Genomic DNA, 8023 nt, shown 5'->3' with positions numbered 1-8023 from the left:
AATACACTCAGCATCTACTCAAATCATCTGTGAAGTAAGAACATAACGATATCCACTGCATGCCTCAGCACTCATTGGACTGCATACATCAAAATGTATTACTTCCAATAAGTTGCTCTCTTGTTCCAATTTACTGAAAACGAGGCCTTTCAGTCATCTTGCCCATGTGGTATGATTTGCATGTCTCAAGTGATTCAAAATCAAGTGAGTCCAAACGATCCATCTGCATGGAGTTTCTTCATGCATATATACCAATAGACATGGTTCGCATGTCTCAATCTTTTCAAAAACGACTGAGTCCAAAGATCCATCTACATGGAGCTTCTTCATGCGTTCTATACCAATATGACTCAAATTGCAGTGCCACAAGTATGTGGTACTATCATTACTATTTTATATCTTTTGGCACGAACATGTGTATCACTACGATCGAGATTCATTTTAGGTGCAAGACCATTGAAGGTATTATTCAAATAAACAGAGTAACCATTATTCTCCTTAAATGAATAACCGTTTTGCGGTAAACATAATCCAATCATATTCAACGCAAACACCAAATCTCGATGGTAGAGGGAGCATGCGATGCTTGATCACATCAACCTTGGAAACACTTCCAACACATATCGTCATCTCACCTTTAGCTAGTCTCCATTTATTCCGCAGCTTTTATTTTGAGTTACTAACACTTAGCAACCGAACCGGTATCTAATACCCTGGTGCTGCTAGGAGTACTAGTAAAGTACACATTCATATAACGTATATCCAATATACTTCTGTCGACCTTGCCTGCCTTCTCATCTACCAAGTATCTAGGGTAGTACTGCTTCAGTGACCGTTCCTCTCATTACAGAAGCACTTAGTCTCAGGTTTGGGTTCAACCTTGGGATTCTTCACTAGAGCAGCAAACGACTTGCTGTTTCATGAAGTATCCCTTTTGCCCTTGCCCTTCTTAAACTAGTGGTTTTACTAACCATCAACAATTGATGCTCCTTCTTGATTTCTACTCTCGCGGTGTCAAACATCGCGAATAGCTCAAGGATCATCATAACTATCCTTGATATGTTATAGTTCATCACGAAGCTCTACTAGCTTGGTGGCAGTGACTATGGAGAACTATCACTATCTCATCTGGGAGATTAACTCCCACTCGATTCAAGCGATTGTGGCACTCAGACAATCTGAGCACATGCTCAACGATTGAGCTTTTCTCCCTTAGTTTGCAGGCTTAAGAAACTTGTCAGAGGTCTCATACCTCTTGACGTGGGCACTAGTCTGAAATCCCAATTTCAGTCTTCGGAACATCTCACATGTTCTGCGACGTTTCAAAAACGTCTTGGGTGCCACAATTCTAAACCGCACTGAACTATCACGTAGTTATCAAAACGTGTATGTCAGATGTTTCGTAACATCTACAGACGACGCTGAGGTTCAGCACACCGAGCGGTGCATTAAGGACATAAGCCTTCTGTGCAGCAATGAGGACAATCCTCAGTTTACGGACCCAGTCCGCATAATTGCTACTACCAACTTTCAACTAAATTTTCTCTAGGAACATATCTTAACCAGTAGAACTAAAGCGCAAGCTATGACATAATTTGCAAATACCTTTTTGACTATGTTCATGATAATGAAGTTCATCTGATTATGAACTCCCACTCAGATAGACATCCCTCTAGTCATCTAAGTGAAACATGATCCGAGTTTAACTAGGCCGTGTCCGATCATCACGTGAGACGGACTAGTCAATATCGGTGAACATCTCCATGTTGATCGTATCTTCTATACGACTCATGCTCGACCTTTCGGTCCTCCGTGTTCCGAGGCCATGTCTGTACATGCTAGGCTCGTCAAGTCAACCTAAGTGTATTGCGTGTGTTCCGAGGCCATGTCTGTACATGCTAGGCTCGTCAACACCCGTTGTATTCGAACGTTAGAATCTATCACACCCGATCATCACGTGGTGCTTCGAAACAACGAAGCTTCGCAACGGTGCACAGTTAGGGTGAACACTTTCTTGAAATTATTATAAGGGATCATCTTACTTACTACCGTCGTTCTAAGCAAATAAGATGCAAAACATGATAAACATCACATGCAATCAAATAGTGACATGATATGGCCAATATCATCATGCTCCTTTGATCTCCATCTTCGGGGCACCATGATCATCTTTGTCACCGGCATGACACCATGATCTCCGTCATCATGATCTCCATCATTGTGTCTTCATGAAGTCGTCACGCCAACGATTACTTCTACTTCTATGGCTAACGCGTTTAGCAACAAAGTAAAGTAATTTACATGGCGTTATTCAATGACACGCTGGTCATGCAAAATAATAAAGACAACTCCTATGGCTCCTGCCGGTTGTCATACTCATCGACATGCAAGTCGTGATTCCTATTACAAGAATATGATCAATCTCATACATCACATATGTCATTCATCACATCTTCTGGCCATATCACATCACATAGCACTTGCTGCAAAAACAAGTTAGACGACCTCTAATTGTTGTTGCAAGTTTTTATGTGGTTTGTAGGTTTCTAGCAAGAACGTTTCTTACCTACGTATGACCACAACGTGATTTGCCAATTTCTATTTACCCTTCATAAGGACCCTTTTCATCGAATCCGTTCCGACTAAAGTAGGAGAGACAGACACCCGCTAGCCACCTTATGCAACTTGTGCATGTCAGTCGGTGGAACCTGTCTCACGTAAGTGTACGTGTAAGGTCGGTCCGGGCCGCTTCATCCTACAATGCCGCCGAAACAAGAAACGACTAGTAGCGGCAAGAAGAATTGGCAAACTCAACGCCCACAACTGCTTTGTGTTCTACTCGTGCATAGTAACTACGCATAGGCCTGGCTCATGATGCCACTGTTTGGAATCGTAGCATAATTTAAAATTTTCCTACGCTCACCAAGATGCATCTATGGAGTATACTAGCAACGAGGGGAAAGGAGTGCATCTACATACCCTTGTAGATCGCGAGCGGAAGTGTTCCAATGAACGTGGATGACGGAGTCGTACTCGCCGTGATCCAAATCACCGATGACCGAGTGCCGAACGGACGGCACCTCCGCGTTCAACACACGTACGGTGCAGCGACGTCTCCTCCTTCTTGATCCAGCAAGGGGGAAGGAGAGGTTGATGGAGATCCAGCAGCACGACGGCGTGGTGGTGGATGTAGCGGGTCTCCGGCAGGGCTTCGCAAGCTTCTGCGAGAGAGAGAGAGGTGTTGCAGGGGAGGAGGGAGGCGCCCAAGGCTGTTGTGTGCTGCCCTCCCTCCCCCCCTTTATATAGGCCCCCTGGGGGGCGCCGGCCCCAAGAGATGGGATCTCAAGGGGGGGGGGCGCCGGCCACAAGGGGGGGAAGGGGTTGCCTTGCCCCCCAAGGCAAGGGGAAACTCCCCCCCCCCAGGGTTCCCAACCCTAGGCGCATGGGGAAAGCCCAAGGGGGGCGCCCCAGCCCACTAAGGGCTGGTTCCCTTCCACTTTCAGCCCACGGGGCCCTCCGGGATAGGTGGCCCCACCCGGTGGACCCCCGGGACCCTTCCGGTGGTCCCGGTACAATACCGGTAACCCCCGAAAATTTCTCGGTGGCCGAAACTGGACTTCCTATATATAATTCTTCACCTCCGGACCATTCCGGAACCTCTCGTGACGTCCGGGATCTCATCCGGGACTCCGAACAACTTTCGGGTTTCCGCATACATATATCTCTACAACCCTAGCGTCACCGGACCTTAAGTGTGTAGACCCTACGGGTTCGGGAGACATGCAGACATGACCGAGACGCCTCTCCGGTCAATAACCAACAGCGGGATCTGGATACCCATGTTGGCTCCCACATGTTCCACGATGATCTCATCGGATGAACCACGATGTCGAGGATTCAGTCAATCCCGTATGCAATTCCCTTTGTCAAACGGTATGTTACTTGCCCGAGATTCGATCGTCGGTATCCCAATACCTTGTTCAATCTCGTTACCGGCAAGTCTCTTTACTCGTACCACAATGCATGATCCCGTGACTAACGCCTTAGTCACATTGAGCTCATTATGATGATGCATTACCGAGTGGGCCCAGAGATACCTCTCCGTCACACGGAGTGACAAATCCCAGTCTCGATCCGTGCCAACCCAACAGACACTTTCGGAGATACCCGTAGTGCACCTTTATAGTCACCCAGTTACGTTGTGACGTTTGGCACACCCAAAGCACTCCTACGGTATCCGGGAGTTGCACGATCTCATGGTCTAAGGAAAAGATACTTGACATTGGAAAAGCTCTAGCAAACGAAACTACACGATCTTTTATGCTATGCTTAGGATTGGGTCTTGTCCATCACATCATTCTCCTAATGATGTGATCCCGTTATCAACGACATCCAATGTCCATGGTCAGGAAACCGTAACCATCTATTGATCAATGAGCTAGTCAACTAGAGGCTTACTAGGGACATGGTGTTGTCTATGTATCCACACATGTATCTGAGTTTCCTATCAATACAATTCTAGCATGGATAATAAACGATTATCATGAATAAGGAAATATAATAATAACCAATTTATTATTGTCTCTAGGGCATATTTCCAACAATATGTATGCGGAAACCCGAAAGTTGTTCGGAGTCCTGGATGAGATCCCGGACGTCACGAGAGGTTCCGGAATGGTCCGGAGGTGAAGAATTATATATAGGAAGTCCAGTTTCGGCCACCGAGAAAGTTTCGGGGGTTACACGTATTGTACCGGGACCACCGGAAGGGTCCCGGGGGTCCACCGGATGGGGCCACCTATCCCGGAGGGCCCCGTGGGCTGAAAGTGGAAGGGAACCAGCCCATAGTGGGCTGGGGCGTCCCCCTTGGGCCTCCCCCCATGCGCCTAGGGTTGGGAACCCTAAGGGGGGGGAGTTCCCCCTTGCCTTGGGGGGCAAGGCAACCCCTTTCCCCCTTGTGGCCGCCCCCCCTTGAGATCCCATCTCTTGGGGCCGGCGCCCCCCCAGGGGGCCTATATAAAGGGGGGGGAGGGAGGGCAGCACACAACAGCCTTGGGCGCCTCCCTCCTCCCCTGCAACACCTCTCTCTCGCGCGCAGAAGCTCGGCAAAGCCCTGCCAGAGAACCGCTACATCCACCACCACGCCATCGTGCTGCCGGATCTCCATCAACCTCTCCTTTCCCCTTGCTAGATCAAGAAGGAGGAGACGTCGCTGCACCGTACGTGTGTTGAACGCGGAGGTGCCGTCCGTTCGGCACTCGGTCATCGGTGATTTGGATCACGGCGAGTACGACTCCGTCATCCACGTTCATTGGAACGCTTCCGCTCGCGATCTACAAGGGTATGTAGATGCACTCCCTTCCCCTCGTTGCTAGTACACTCCATAGATGCATCTTGGTGAGCGTAGGAAAATTTTAAATTATGCTACGATTCCCAACAACAATGTGGAGGGGTTTATTGATACAATTGCTATAGGGGAAACTAGGAAGGTTTCCGATGCAAGAATTACTAGCATATATTTTCCTGTTTTACGTTACTTTGCAATTTTTTCTAGTAGATGCTTAATTGGTCACGGAAACTGTGGCAACCTTAGTGCCCCAGATATTGTTCTTTTGAGCCATGCCCTGTTTCGTGATGACACATTTAGTATGGGCGCTATTGTTGCAAAGCGGTTAAATCTTAACCGTACTAAGGGCCCCATCTTGGGAGGCATCTTCACCTTGCGCCTCGCTGCGTACTTTAACATACCTATTAGGCATTATGAGAAAGAAGAAAAGTTGTTGCCTACTGTTTTTCTAGACTACAAGAGTATGGTTGCACATGATTTCATTGTTAAGAACAAGAAAAAGGAGCTTAACTATAGACTGTTATTTGATAAAAATCACCCTGAGACTATTACTTTTCCTACTCCTTCCTTGTTTGACTTATCTGCAGGCAAGTACCTTGTTGCTCTGGAGGCCATTCATGCCTATCGGAACCCCACATCAGCTTCAGAGCCAGATTCGGAACCACAATTGCATTGTCCCAAGTGAGGAAAGGATGATGGAGACTATGATTCCCCCACAAGTCGGGGTGAGACTCCGGACTAAAAAAAAGAGGCCATAAAAAAAGAGAAAAGGCCCAATCCAAAAAAAAGAGAAAAGAGAGAAGGGACAATGCTACTATCCTTTTTCCACACTTGTGCTTCAAAGTAGCACCATGATCTTCATGATAGAGAGTCTCCTATGATATCACTTTCATATACTAGTGGGAATTTTTCATTATAGAATTTGGCTTGTATATTCCAATGATGGGCTTCCTCAAATTGCCCTAGGTCTTCATGAGCAAGCAAGTTGGATGCATACCCACTTAGTTTCCATTATTGAGCTTTCATACACTTATAGCTCTAATGCATCCGTTGCATGACAATCCCGTTGATACGCCTAGTTGATGTGAGACTATCTTCTCCTTTTTGTCTTCTCCACAACCACCATTCTATTCCACCTATAGTGCTATATACATGGCTCACGCTCATGTATTGCGTGAAGATTGAAAAAGTTTGAGAACACCAAAAGTATGAAACAATTGCTTGGCTTGTCATCGGGGTTGTGCATGATTTAAATATTTTGTGTGGTGAAGATAGAGCATAGCCAGACTATATGATTTTGTAGGGATAACTTTCTTTGGCCATGATATTTTGAGAAGACATGATTGCTTTGTTAGTATGCTTGCAGTATTATTACTTTTATGTCAATATTAAACTTTTATCTTGAATCTTTTGGATCTGAATATTCATACCACAAATAAGAGAATTACATCGAAAATTATGCTAAGTAGCATTCCACATCAAAAATTCTGTTTTTATCATTTATCTACTCGAGGACGAGCAGGAATTAAGCTTGGGGATGCTTGATACATCTCCAGCGTATCTATAATTTTTGATTGTTCCATGCTATTATATATTCTGTTTTGGATGTTTAATGGGCTTTATTATACACTTTTATATTATTTTTGGGACTAACCTATTAACCGGAGGCCCAACCCAAATTGCTGTTTTTTTGCCTATTTCAGTGTTTCGAAGGAAAGGAATATCAAACGGGGTCCAAACGGAATGAAACCTTCGCGAACGTGATTTTCGGAACAAACGTGATCCAGAGGACTTGGAGTGGACGTCAAGAAACGAACGAGGAAGCCACGAGGCAGGGAGGCGCGCACGCCCCCCTAGGCGCGCCCCACCCTCGTGGGCCCCTCGTAGCTCTCCCGACCGACCTCTTTCGCCTATATATACTCATATACCCAGGAAACATCAGACACGGAGCCAAAACCCTATTTCCACCGTCGTAACCTTCTGTACCCGTGAGATTCCATCTTGGGGCCTTTTCCGGTGCTCCGCCGGAGGGTGCATCGATCACGGAGGGCTTCTACATCAACACCATAGCCTCTCCGATGATGTGTGAGTAGTTTACCTCAGACCTTCAGGTCCATAGTTATTAGCTAGATGACTTCTTCTCTCTCTTTGGATCTCAATACAAAGTTCTCCTCGATCTTCTTGGAGATCTATTTGATGTAACTCTTATTTTTGCGGTGTGTTTGTCGAGATCCGATGAATTGTGGGTTTATGATCAAGATTATCTATGAACAATATTTGAATCTCCTCTGAATTCTTTTATGTATGATTGGTTATCTTTTCAAGTCTCTTCGAATTATCAGGTTGGTTTGGCCTACTAGATTGATTTTTCTTGCAATGGGAGAAGTGCTTAGCTTTGGGTTCAATCTTGTGGTGCTCGATCCCAGTGGCAGCAGGGGAAACGACACGTATTGTATTGTTGCCATCAAGGATAAAATGATGGGGTTTATATCATATTTCATGAGTTTATCCCTCTACATCATGTCATCTTGCTTAAAGCGTTACTCCGTTCTTATAGACTTAATACTCTAGATGCATGCTGGATAGAGGTCGATGTGTGGAGTAATAGTAGTAGATGCAGGCAGGAGTCGGTCTACTTGTCACGAACGTGATGCCTATATACATGATCATACCTAG

This window comes from Triticum aestivum, chromosome 7D (genome assembly GCF_018294505.1).
Source record: "Triticum aestivum cultivar Chinese Spring chromosome 7D, IWGSC CS RefSeq v2.1, whole genome shotgun sequence".
Taxonomy (NCBI): Eukaryota; Viridiplantae; Streptophyta; class Magnoliopsida; order Poales; family Poaceae; genus Triticum; species Triticum aestivum.
Note: the sequence above shows the minus strand (reverse complement) of the source record.